Genomic DNA, 14,782 nt, shown 5'->3' with positions numbered 1-14,782 from the left:
ATAAACAAGAACGATCTGTCACACTACTACACTTTAAAACACAGTTTATATGTAATTCATGTCACACAGTCTCATACGGAACCTACATCCGCTTTCTTTTATATACTGTATATGATAAGATACTGTCAACCCTCTTCCCTTCTGTGTGAGAGGATGAATGAGCAAATGTATTTCTAGTTGCATGCCTCAGGGTAGCAGACAAGCCTGTCTGCTAGAGAACAGTAGGACCAACGTCGGAACAGGTAGCTACGCTTTCTAAAAGCAAAGAGGTTTCTATCCTTAGTATGGTCCTGTCTGTCCCTTGTCATGTTGGTATAGGAAGCTGCCCCTCTGGCCACTTCCGTTTGTAGTGGGGAGCCACCCTCAGGAAGGGACCAAGTCAGTCTGTCCGTGGCGAGCGTCTGAAGTGGTAAGATCTCCGGCTAAGCGTGTGTCTGCTAAGTCCGTAGGACAATGGATTTCTTAAGTTCAGCTAACTGAAAATTTAATCACCTTTATTTCAGGTTTAGCTCTAAAATATCTAATGTTATCTTAAATTGCAACGCAGTGTAATTCGTGTGTGAAGTTCAGATTATTTTCCGGTAGTTGCTTTGTCACTACTTTGTGAGTAAAGTGGAACCACGTGTTGATCAGTAACTCTAACTAAGATCATCAATCTTAAATGCGAATGTGTGAATGTGCGTGAGATTATAACGTCTCGTCTTGACAATAATTTTCAATATAGCAACTTTTCTTTATGTTCAACCCACGTGGGGTGTACTTTGTGAAACCAGTACCACGTGCTTATACAATTGTTTGACCCATCAGATTAATAGTAAGACGATAGTAACCAGTTCGAGGTTTTTCTTTTGTAAATTGCTTTTCGATCTAATTTATTTTAATTATCAAAATTATTGTGGAGTTACACTCTTTGTGTAAACCAAGTTGACCACGTGAAGCATGTGGTGTAATTATCAAAGTAGCCCTCAGCTATTCTTTTCGGGAAGATTTCACAAAGAGTTAATATGAATTTAGTATACCAGTGTGTGGTAATTACATGACGGACAGGATTGTGCTACGAATGTACCTTCTTTGGGTGAAAATTGAATCGGTTGGTAGTGGTTAAATTTCTCTTGCATATGTTTCAACGTTCTTTGCGTGTTGTTTTATGAATGCAGTGTTGTATGCAGTCTCCCAATCTTGGCTCCATATTTGATGTGTTCCGTAAGATTACAATCTCACATTTTCACAATCCTAAATAAGGCACCAGCTTAGTTACGACTCAAGTTTAATATGCTGTTATTTCAATGATCAATGTTAAAATAAATTTCCAAATATAAACTGATTTATTTCTTTTTATTTAAATTCTTTTTTATATATATCACCGGTTGTCGTATGACTATTAAAAGATTATAATTAATGTTAGTCTGGTTGGGAATTTGGTAAGCTAGACTGGATACCTGGTGAAACAGTTGCGCAGTAATGCAAGGTTAACTTCCCCAGACAGCTCACAGCTTTTAACCCGCTTTTATTGTCAAGCAGCACCGCTTACACCACAAAATAAAGCAACAACGTTACACCGGTTTCCTCCTAGAGGGTGCTACTGTTCCTCGTACGTCATGCCCTACAGTCCTCTCCTGCCATACTCAATGGTAATGTTGTGTTCGATTCACTTCGCTTGCTGACTCACCTTGTAGTAGTTGTGATACAGCGTCGTACATAATTGTTCTGTATTCGAATCGAGAGCTTGCCGACATGGCTTTTACTTATGGGAAGGCGAATGGTAACTGGCGGCGATCAGAAAGGTTATATCAGGAGACCTATCCCCGTTGACAACAACCACAGCATTCAATGTTGGCAACAGTGTTTCGCCGTTTGTCTGCGACAGGGTCGTTTCAGGAAGCAGGAAATCATGAACGACGTATCCGAAATGTTCGGACACCAAACTTGGAGGAAAATGTGATTAACACTGCGGAAGGCGACCACCGCGTCAGTACCAGACAGTTGGCCTACCAGTACAGGGTAAGTCAGACGACCGTGTGGAACGTTCTCCATGACAGTTGTTACTACCCTTAGCACTTACAGCGTGTGCAAGGCTTACTAGCGACAGACATTCTACATCGGGAGCAGCTTCGTCACTGGCTTTTTCACCAGGCAACAGCGATTCAGGCATTTGTTTCATCCATCCTATTCACAGATGAGGCAACCTTTACGCGGAGTGGTTTCTTCAACTTCCATGACGTCATGTGTGGGATAGTATGCACAACACCCATGGTATAGTGACAGTGAATCATCAGCATCGGAGCAGCGGCAATGGGTTCAATTTGGCTCTAAGCACTATGGGACTTAACATCTGAGGTCATCAGTCCCCTAGACTTAGAACTATTTAAACCTAACTAACCTAAGGACGTCACACACATCCATGCCTGATGCAGGATTCGAACATGCATTGCACAGGTCTGCTACCATTACTGCGAAAGGAAGATGAAGTGCTTTTTCAGCAGGACAATGCACGTCAAACGTCTTTGTTGTATACAACAATGGACCTCACTAGCAATATCACTAGATCTCTCTCCAATTGAACACATATGGGACATGATGAAGCAGGAACTTACTCGTTCACCATAGCTTGCAAGAACCATTGTCGAATCGCAACAACAGGTGCAAGAAATATTATGGAATTTGTACAACGTGATCCAGCGGCAAACCCATGAAGACTATTTACAACACATCCGCCGGAAAAGCTTGAAGAGTCACATCAGGTGCAAGGTGCTTTGGACAATGTACGAGGGTAAGGCAGTTATTATCGGCAATTTAGTTATAAATGGCTCTGAGCACTATGGGACTCAACTGCTGTGGTCATAAGTCCCCTAGAACTTAGAACTACTTAAACCTAACTAACCTAAGGACATCACACACATCCATGCCCGAGGCAGGATTCGAACCTGCGACCGTAGCGGTCGTACGGTTCCAGACTGTAGCGCCTTTAACCGCTCGGCCACTCCGGCCGGCAATTTAGTTATATTTTTGTTTATTTTGCTACTACTGTCGTTTTACGTTGATGACGCATGCTTTGTTTATTTGTTGTTATATCTTTGCAGTTTTCAAGCTGCTAGGTTAGTTTCGTTATGGCTGCCGTGCTGTTAATCATGGCTGCTCCGTTGTCTATTTGCACCAAAGAAGAGCAACGTTCAGTGATCCGTTTTTTTGTGGTCGGTAGGCGTATCAGGGGCCAAAATTCGTCGAACACTTTCGGTACTGTATGCGAACAGTGTTTTCCCTCAACGGAGTGTCTACGAATGGATTGAAAAATTCCGAAATGGTCGCACAAGTGTTATACACGATGAAGGAACCGGACGACCGTTTACCGCCACAAATGAAGAAACCATTGAGCATTCAAGTGAAATGATTCTCTTAGACGAATAACTATTGACGAAGTGGCACATCGTCTGCAAATTAGTCACGGTTCTGCCTACGAAATCATCCACAACAGACTTGTGTTTCATAAAGTTTGTGCAAGATTGGTCCCAAAAACATCTCGCACTGTTGCATAAACAAACGCGCTTGGACATCTGCAAAAAACATTTGGAGCGCTATGGTAACTAAGTGGACTGCTTCTTAGACAGGATCATTACTGGTGACGAAATATGGATCCATCACTACGAGCCGGACAGTAAACGGCAGAGTAAGGAATGGAAACATCCAAATTCGTCGTGCAAGAAAATGTTGAAAACCCAACCGTCCGCAGGAAAACTGATGCTTACGGTTTTCTGGGACGCACAAGGTCAAGTACTGGAGCATTAAGGGTAAAGAGGTGCAACAATAAACAGTGTACGTTACAGTGAGGTGCTTACTGCCAGGCTGACCCTGCAATTCGAAGCAAACGCCAAGGATTGCTGCCAAAAGTGTTGTGTTGTTGCACGACAATACCCCTTTCGCATACTGCTGCCCACACTGCTGAAACGCTCCAGAAACTCAAATTTGAAGTACTGGATCATCCTCCATATAGTCCTGATCTTGCCCCTTCTGAGTGTCGCCTGTTTGGTCCACTCAAACAGGCGTTAAGGGGCCGTCGATTTGCCTCGGACGAAGCAGTGAAAGAAGCGGTGCATTCCTGCCTCGCAACTCAACCGAGAACCTTCGTTTATGAGGGCATCGTGAAGCTTGTACAACGATGCACCAGGTCCGTTGAAACGCAAGAAGACTATGTCGAAAAATGATATTCTTGTAAGTTTTCTATTTGATTACAATAAAATTTTACAACTACTTACCCTCGTATCACAAGATGCCATTTGGCACCTTTGTGAAAGGTGGCATGTGAGAATACACGCCAGCGTTGTCATCAACAGGGATACACTGTGCACTGATGCAACTGTCTGGCGGCCCTTTACTGTGACATGTGTGCTTCATTTGCTCTCAGTCTGTTATCATATATTCCTACAATGAATGCACGTCACTTATCAACAGAATGAACTTGTTCTGGGAGATGTTGGATTTTTTCCGACAGTTTAGAACACCGGCACTAAGAATGTATGTCAATGAAAGGCTGTCCTAAAACAGTCGGACTGGCCGCAATAAAGAAATACTGCGGTTTGATGCGAGTTACTATAGATTTCCACTTCCTTCTGAGAGGGAAGCCTTGTTATGTTAAATCAAGTTATCCGCCAGTCAGATTTCAGTTCACACCTTACAAACATCGTTCGAAAAATAGGACAAAACGTCAACTATTAAGGTCTTGCCAAATTTCATCATGTGTCCCCCGTTAAACAATGTTACACTACCGATGATTTTTCAGACTGTTGTGATGTTTCACTCACCTATTTTGAACTGTACTACTGGAGTGGCCGATGTAAGCCATCCCAAAATGACACGGAATTTTGAGTATATCAGACTTTCTAAGTTCCAAATCATCCTTAAAAGAGGTTACTAGTACCCTAATCTTGGCAGGTCAACGGAACACATTCACAATATCAAATCTCCTTATAATTCTTCCAGTTTTAATGAATATTCGCGCAGCATAAGGACTAAAGGCCAGGGATCTATGCTCCTCTTCATGCACCTCCGGGGCTGGTCAACACTAAATATACCGACGAATCTGCTTGTCGGACTATCCACTTTCCTTGAACACAGACGCCAAGTGTGCAAGCTCCTGTGTAGCACTGTCTGCACTGCCATTTTCAGTGCTAACTAGTATGGAATGTCAAGTTGAAACAAATGAACACTTCCGATACATGCTGCAATTGAAGTTAAATCAAGAATCTAAAGCTGCACGAGCCACGAAAAGTATTTGTGCACTATATGGCACAGAAATGGTTTCTTGTTTCTGAGAAGGAAAATTCGACTTTCGTAATGAACCATGTTCTGGAAGATCTTCCATTTTTGTCGAAAAATGTCTGAAGCAACTAGTTCCAATCATCATCGCCAAACAACGGGAGAATTGGCACAAATTATGGAATTAGATCACACAAACATTGTGCAAGATATGCATTCATTCGGTAAGGTTCACATATTGCGCACATGTGTACCACATGTGCTAAGCGACACTAACAAAACTAACTGTGTGTTTTCCTATGCTGTTCGGCTTGTCGCACGCATAAGCCATTCCGTGGGAACAATGATAGAGGAACGGCGCCTATATGTAAACACAAAGAAGAGGAAAGAAAGGTTCAGTTCATCGAAAATAGAACCTTCTTCTTCTTCTTTTGAATCATCAGCCTTCTGGCTGGTTTTTCTGCGGCCCATCTCTCCTCTGCCAACCTCTTCATCTCAGAGTGACACTTGCAATCTACCACGTCAATTATTTTCTGCATATATCCAAATCTCCGCCTTCCTCTACCTTCCTATTACCATGGAAGTTATTCCGTGATGTAACAGATGTCCTGCCATCGTGTCCCTTGTTCTTATCAATGTTTCCCATGTATTCCATTCCTCGCCAATTCTCCATAGAACCCTCTCACTCATCACCTTATCAATCCACCTAATTGCCAACATTCTTCCGTATCACCACATCTCAAATACTTCCAGTCTTTACTTTTCCTGTTTTCCCACAGTCCTGTTTTTCACCATCACACAAGGCTGTGCTACAAAAGTACCTATTCAGAAATTATTCCTCAAAATAAGATCTGTGTTTGATACTAATAGACTCCTCTTGGCCTGGAATTCCCTTTTTTCCATTACTAGACCGATTTTTATGCCCTCCTTTCTCCGTCCGTCATGCATTATCTTGTTGCCTAGGAAACAAAATTTCTTTACTTCATCTACTTTGTGATCACCAATCCTGATGCTAAGTTTCTCTCTGTTCTCGTTTCTGCTATTTATCATTACTTTCTTTCTTCAGTTTACTCTCAATCTATATCCTGTACTCATTACACTGTTCATTCCTTTAAATAGATACTGTAAATCTCCTGCACAGTCACAGAAAATAGCAGTCATCAACTAATCTTATCATTGATATCCTTTCACCCTGAATTTAAATTCCACTCTTGAACGTTTCATTTATTTTCATCATTGCTTTTTCAATGCATACAATGAACAATACGGACGAAAGACTACATCTCTGTCTTACACCATTTTTAACTGAGCACTTCCTTCTTGATCTTCCACTCCCATTTGTCCCACTTGGCTACTGCACGTATAGTATATCACCAATCTTTCCTTATAGCTCACCCCTATTTTTCTCATAGTTTCGAACATATTACACCATTTGACGTTGGCGAACGTTTTTTCCGGGTCTACATTTTACTGTGAACAATATTAAATTTGGATGTGGGCTGTAGTTGAGTAGCAGCAATTGGCCTTTCCCACAAACACTCATTCACGCGCTACTGTTGCAGAGGATGGTAAGGCAGCGGAGAACAGTTGAGTGAGAACCGGCGGCACAAAGCGTGTCGGAAATCTAATACTGAAATTCACTGTACTGAGAAGTTAGTCATGGCTCAGGTTTAGTCAGGGCATATTAGCTAGAGCTTGGGATGAACTTAAGGTAACACTTACATTTTGCGTCTACCTGAGACAGAGTTAGGAACTTTGAAATTATACAAGATGAGCGATTTTCGTATAATACGACGTTATTCATAACTACCCCAGAGTTTCAGAAGACGGCGTGAAAGCTACAAGATGTACAGGAAAATAACACGTATAAGTGGATAAAGCATCTCTCCGTGTTTAAATTCGTAGTATGCCCCGTGACCTAGCTGCAGAATGCACCACTTTGAAGCAGGCATGTTAGAATATGATGCAAAATGGAGCGATGCGTGTGTTTTGTGTAATTTAATTCGTTGAATACGAGTTAGCAGTTGTAACCTCCCCCTCACTTATCGACCTTAATGACCGTAAAAAATGAAACCGCGTGTACCTAATGGGAATTTTGGAAAAGCAATCGTCACCGAAGTTAATCTGTCGGTAAAGAGGGAGGAAAGAGTTACATCTAAATGAAAGGAAAAGTGCTAATGAAACTGGTGGAAATTAATTTTGAAAAGGGGTAAAGTTAATAAAGAAAGTAAATGTGCAGCCGTTACGTTAACAATTAACTAGCGGTAATTATGTATTTGAGATTTGGGGGAAATTACGGTCGCCAGTCCTAAGGACAATTACTATAGTAACTGAAAAAGAAAGGTTATTACACATATAATTAGCACTAGAAGTGTGGCAACTGAAGGTTGACACATGTAGTGTGAAAACTGAAAGTTTGTCAGAAGTAATAAATTTCGCTACACTCTGACTTAATTTAGCAAAAGAATTAATAAAACTGCAAAATCGAAAGTTAATTTAGTGACTGAAATAAATAGTGAACTTTGTTTCTGAAGCACTACGAAATTCAATAAAATAAGGTTAGTCCTGGGCTACCTCAACAATCATTTCAAAAGCTACTTGAATCTATGCAATTTAGAAATAAGAGATTTAACTTTGAACTTGAATTAAATTATTCTGAACAATTAGCAATAGATAAATGTAGTACGTACCAAGCTGAGCTGCAGTGACAGGTAAGCTAAAATACGGTAACAAAGCTCGCACTCTTAATTCGTGCTTGTGTAATCTGAATATTGTACCCAGCTTTGAATGCCATAACTGAACTTTGAAATTAAAGCAGTGAAAACGAGTTAGCTATATTACTTTAATGCTGGTGTTTGAATTTCAACGACACTCGGGTTCATTCCGGAAAAGGAAGGGACCCTGCTTGGTAATGCAACTGGGACAATGAGCAACAAAGGTTCATGCTACGTTGCTGTAATTTTGTGATTTGAACAGTTTTAAAAGCTGAGGTCTGCCATACACTTCTAAAACTTTACGTGCGTCCAGTCTTCCTTGTTGGTTGATTGAAGGTTTGAAGCCGTCGGTCGAGGAGGTGGCGACAGCCACTCATTGTCGGCCGTCGCTGTTGCAGAAGCTGAATGTTGGCGCGCCTTCTTCTCGACACGGTCACCAGACGAAACGGGCTCCTGATGTGCGCTAGTTAATGTTTCCCGTCCGCGACACCATGTCAGAAACTATCATCGCAAGTAGATCGCAATTACATGCTGCCAAACCCCGAAAGTGCGGCAGCTCGCGGGAGCTTCACACAACACACCTGCTCCACTCGCTACTCCAGCCAGACTCCTTCTGCTCAGCCCGCGCTCCACGCGGCAGAGTTAACACTACCAAAGATCCTACACACTTTGATTCTTCACACGACCTATCTATGTAATCGTTCGATAGCGTAGTTTTCCCTAGGCAAGACCCAGCGTAAAAATACAAATAATATTCACGAAACAAACCAATTATACATCGACATAAATGTATAAATATATATATACCAACAGTAAAACAATTACAATATACAAAGAGACAGAAATGTCATATCTTGAGGTAACAAAGCAAGGAAAAAAATAATAGTACAATAGATGGAAATAGGAGGATATGCATTTCCGGCGTTACACAGTGACGGTCTCTAGTCAATGATATGACTGATATGTGTCTTATTTTCTGTGTGTCTTGTTTCAGGACGATTTCATACCGAAAATCACGCACAAGGCTGCTTATGTGGTGGGAAGAAACCAGGCAACTGGGACCATCAGAAAAGAAGGTGGAGCGCATGCAGAAAGATGAACCGTCTTAAAGTGCATGATTGGGGCACAGTTCGTCCACAACAGATTGTGGAATGCATTCATCTACCGGGTGATCAAAAAGTCAGTATAAATTTCAAGCTCAATAAACCACGGAATAATGTAGATAGGAAAAAATTGACACACATGCTTGAAATGACATGGGTTTTTATTAGAACAGAAAAAAAAGAAACACCCCATATTGCTAGACACGTGAAAGATCTCTTGCATGTGTCCTTTGGTGATGATCGTGTGTTCAGCCGCCACTTTCGTCATGCTGGGCCTCCCAGGTCCCCAGACCTCCATCCATGTGATTATTGGCTTTGGGGTTACCGCAAGTGTATCGTGATCGACCGACATCTCTAGGGATGCTGAAAGACAACATCCGAAGCCAATGCCTCACCATAACTCCGGACATGCTTTACAGTGCTGTTCACAACATTATTCCTCGACTACATCTATTGTTGAGGAATTATGGTGGACATATTGAGCATTTCCTGTAAAGAACATCATCTTTGCTTTGTCTTACTTTGTTATGGTAATTATTGCTATTCTGATCAGATTGTGGGGTGGTGGGTGGAATAATTGTTAATGTTCCTATTATTTATTTAATGCTGTTGTTTGCCGTTCTCAACACTGGCTCTCTAACTACAATGTTGGCAACCAGAAAGTGATTAGCAAAACGTGAACCCTGTAATTAGAATTCCTAGTGCCCACTTCATCTGAGAAATACATTCATAGCTACAGCTTATAGCTCTGAGGAATTAGGAGATTGTCTCGGATTCATAATCAAAAACCATTCTCTCTAAATGTTCACTATATTCTGAAAGTCACAGACCAAAAAGGATCCACACAATCCAACTACCAGAGCAGTTCAGAGTCTAATGCACTGATGCAACTATAACTGTTCAAATTAAATGTTTAAGTGAATGCTCGCCATAATTTGATGATAATGTTCATCAAACTTCACGCTAATAATGGTAGAATGTCTGTCCTGCGGCGGCACGTGAAAATACGACATACTAAAACTAAAGATAGATCATTAACGTCATCCCAGAATTAACACTTCACTCGAAAACGATTTCATGGTTACGCATATCCCGATTTATTACTGCATCCGAGGCTGTTTATATCAATGATACCGACGAGACGCGACTCCCGGCACAGGTGGTGCGCTAATCAGTGTCTGGAGAGAACTGGGGCCTTTTTTTCTCCCGCAGCGTTCTTACATATAAAACCGCGGTGCGGACGGCTAAGGGAACGCCTGATCAAATCTGCTCTCCCGACTAGCCACTGGGCTAGTAACGCACCACTTTAAGTTATCGAATAAATCATTGCTTCCTTTGCTGATGGCCGACGAAGCTTTCACTTTAATTGTGCAAGCAGCACACAAGTAAGTAATCATAATAAAAGTCTGACGTGGCTAAGTCAAATATTTTGGGCGAGAGAATTAATTTAATCACACTACACGCAGTAGACGAGCTCTGAACTTGCTTTTTGGAGATACGCTATAGCTATAGTTTTATAGTTATTCTGTTGAAACTTCTCACATTTTTATGATTATAGCGGATCTCCCTTCTACTTAAATTTAAACATCCTAGCTTTATTTATTCGCCTACTTAATATATCTTGCTTCCTTAATTTCTAAGACAAAAACCAGAAAATCATGAATTTCAACTAAAATTTTAATTTTTGAGATCCAAAATACTGTTTCTACTAAATTATTATGCAAAAGGAATCTAAATATAAATTTTTAAGTTTCTAGCTCTTTTCTGTTGTGCCAATGATTTTTACAGAAAAACATCCAAATTTCGAAAATGGTTAAAGTTATTGAATTGATATCCAACACATATTGATTTTGTATTACTCCTGACATGCTAGAAACGTTTCAGGTTATTTACTTCATTTTAAAGTATTGCGCAATATTTATGACGTCAGAGCTAGTTGCAGCGGACTAGGCTGGCACACAATGGAAAGACTGATGTGAATTTTATAAGGCGTGAGTGTGCTGCTTCCCTACATCACCCTCTACTTACTTTTTTTGAATGTAAATGAAAAATATTAATTACACAAAGGGAAGCAAGAGTACAGCTTAACTCCCTATGAAAATTAAAATTGAAATGTAAACATATAGAAATATTTAAAGAAACCTTATTACCTACTTCAATTATTTAAATTGCTGGCAAGTTCACTGCCCCTTAAGCAACATTATCACTCAAAATTTAACAAAATCATTGAAACACTTTGGCATACATATTGCCTTAGACAGACAAACACATAAAAATACGTAAAATTATGAAAATCTTAAATCCATTAAATTGTCTGTAAATATTTTTACATACACAAATTCAAAGAAAATAACACAGTTATTCATGATACATAAATAGATAATTATATCTTAGCACTCTTTTCTAAACCTGAAAGAAAATTTCACAAATCATGACAATTTCATTTTTACACACGTGGTTGTAGCCGCTTTGGCTGGCATTCTACACTACCATTCACAAGGGTAGAGGGGGAAGTTGCTGTGGTGTGCGTCCTTCACGTTCACTCTAAATTACATGGGGAAAGGGGAGGGGCCACTGTGAGTTGTGTCCAAGTCTCTCCACGCTTTCATGCAGCTACCAGGCTGCCATTATCTGGTTTGTCCTGTAGAACAAACAAAAAGAGTGCCTCAGACTCTGTTCACTTAATATCTAAGGGTGGGTCACAATGAAATGGGGATATATACATTTTATCTTTCAGTATGTTACTGGAACAAAGGTAACAGAACTTTTTCAATTTTACTCTCGCGGTTATTTAACTGTCATACAATCGGTAAACAAATGGCTCAAAACGTCGTTAGTCACGTACTAGAGAAAATTTATGCTCAAGGCAAACAATCATGAATCCTATTTAATCTCAATTTATTATGTCTGGGTCAGAACACTGAACCAATGCTCGGTACATTCTTGATACATTTGTATTTTATTTACTTAGCTGACTCATCTTCGATTACCTTATTCTTAGAGATAGTATGAGTATATTTGATTAGTAGTTGTCTTCTCAGCTTCTTTGTACATGTGAGTAACTTGTGGTAATAGCACAGTTCTGAGTGTTCAAAACACACTACGTTTAGTTGACTACTAAATCCACTTATTGGTCCTCTGTTGCTGTGTCAGTTCCACATCCGCAATTATGTACTTACTTCACCGAAGTGTATTTATGCTGAGCTACAAATAATGTTTCACGTCTGCCATTATGTTACTCAATTATGTTGCTAGTGTATGTACTTATTTAACACTCACTCTATTAACATTTAACGCATAGGATAGCACATTTATTTCATATCTATAGTGTATTGCAGCTGATCAGTTTGTTCACGTTGCAATCCATTTCCACTTGATTGGATGCTGAAACCACAGGTAGTCTCTCTCGACCTACCACTAAAGTGCATTAAGTAATTATGGCCGAGCGTAATGCTAAATTCCTTAAACCTATAGGACACCATGAGTTGTTCTGTCTCATCTAACATAAGGGTACCTATGGTCGCATCACGCCTCCAACTCATAACCTTAATACGTTTAGGTGTGTCCTGTCACACACTACACCAAATAACGGCCAGCTCCAACCTTATAAATATTTCAAGGACGTGTCCTTCACGTCTCAATCACAAACACTGTTCAATTCTACACTCCTGGAAATTGAAATAAGAACACCGTGAATTCATTGCCCCAGGAAGGGGAAACTTTATTGACACATTCCTGGGGTCAGATACATCACATGATCACACTGACAGAGCCACAGGCACATAGACACAGGCAACAGAGCATGCACAATGTCGGCACTAGTACAGTGTATATACACCTTTCGCAGCAATGCAGGCTGCTATTCTCCCATGGAGACGATCGTAGAGATGCTGGATGTGGTCCTGTGGAACGGCTTGCCATGCCATTTCCACCTGGCGCCTCAGTTGGACCAGCGTTCGTGCTGGACGTGCAGACCGCGTGAGACGACGCTTCATCCAGTCCCAAACATGCTCAATGGGGGACAGATCCGGAGATCTTGCTGGCCAGGGTAGTTGAGTTACACCTTCTAGAGCACGTTGGGTGGCACGGGATAGATGCGGACGTGCATTGTCCTGTTGGAACAGCAAGTTCCCTTGCCGGTCTAGGAATGGTAGAACGATGGGTTCGATGACGGTTTGGATGTACCGTGCACTATTCAGTGTCCCCTCGACGATCACCAGTGGTGTACGGATAGTGTAGGAGATCGCTCCCCACACCATGATGCCGGGTGTTGGCCCTGTGTGCCTCGGTCGTATGCAGTCCTGATTGTGGCGCTCACCTGCACGGCGCCAGACACGCATACGACCATCATTGGCACCAAGGCAGAAGCGACTCTCATCGCTGAAGACGACACGTCTCCATTCGTCCCTCCATTCACGCCTGTCGCGACACCACTGGAGGCGGGCTGCACGATGTTGGGGCGTGAGCGGAAGACGGCCTAACGGTGTGCGGGACCGTAGCCCAGCTTCATGGAGACGGTTGCGAATGGTCCTCGCCGATACCCCAGGAGCAACAGTGTCCCTAATTTGCTGGGAAGTGGCGGTGCGGTCCCCTACGGCACTGCGTAGGATCCTACGGTCTTGGTGTGCATCCGTGCGTCGCTGCGGTCCGGTCCCAGGTCGACGGGCACGTGCACCTTCCGCCGACCACTGGCGACAACATCGATGTACTGTGGAGACCTCACGCCCCACGTGTTGAGCAATTCGGCGGTACGTCCACCCGGCCTCCCGCATGCCCACTATACGCCCTCGCTCAAAGTCCGTCAACTGCACATACGCTTCACGTCCACGCTGTCGCGGCATGCTACCAGTGTCAAAGACTGCGATGGAGCTCCGTATGCCACGGCAAACTGGCTGACACTGACGGCGGCGGTGCACAAATGCTGCGCAGCTAGCGCCATTCGACGGCCAACACCGCGGTTCCTGGTGTGTCCGCTGTGCCGTGCGTGTGATCATTGCTTGTACAGCCCTCTCGCAGTGTCCGGAGCAAGTATGGTGGGTCTGACACACCGGTGTCAATGTGTTCTTTTTTCCATTTCCAGGAGTGTATTACACTGCCATTCCTTGCTACGCAAGGTGAGTTCAGTCTTACAACTTATCTCCATATTTTTCATAACACTAAGCAATCTCTTTTACTATTAATTAGTTAGCTCTACAGCATACAATAGGTTTCACTGCCACTTCAGATCCTGCTTGTACATTTGTATATCTTTTTAAATTACTGTTGGTGGACCATTTCCAATAAAACAACAATTTTTTCTTATAATATTACCAGGGTTCTATACATACTTGTTACTCAAATACCGTTGTATCTTAATTACATCATACTTCTCTGTTTTTATGTCACTGTTAGGATTGTCACATTAGGTATTTTCTTCACTAATCGGTGGATAGAATGGTTACAGAACTCATGGCTTGATAGCCATGACGGAAAATTTTTGTATTGCAAAGAAAGAGTCGAAACTTTGGTGGATAGAAAAGATGAAGAGAGAGTGAAATCTGAAATGGGAAAGAAGATCTCACACAGCTGGGACTGCACCGCTGCCACACTGTGTAGAGGTTACAGAACAACCTCCTCCCTACAGAATTCATTAGCTTAACGATGGCTTGATAGTCATACCGGAAGATTTTAGTATTTGAGAGTAAGAGCCGAAATTTTGGTGGATAGGAAAGATGA

The sequence above is a fragment of the Schistocerca cancellata genome, chromosome 1 (assembly GCF_023864275.1).
Source record: "Schistocerca cancellata isolate TAMUIC-IGC-003103 chromosome 1, iqSchCanc2.1, whole genome shotgun sequence".
Lineage (NCBI taxonomy): Eukaryota > Metazoa > Arthropoda > Insecta > Orthoptera > Acrididae > Schistocerca > Schistocerca cancellata.
This window is presented reverse-complemented; position numbering follows the sequence as displayed.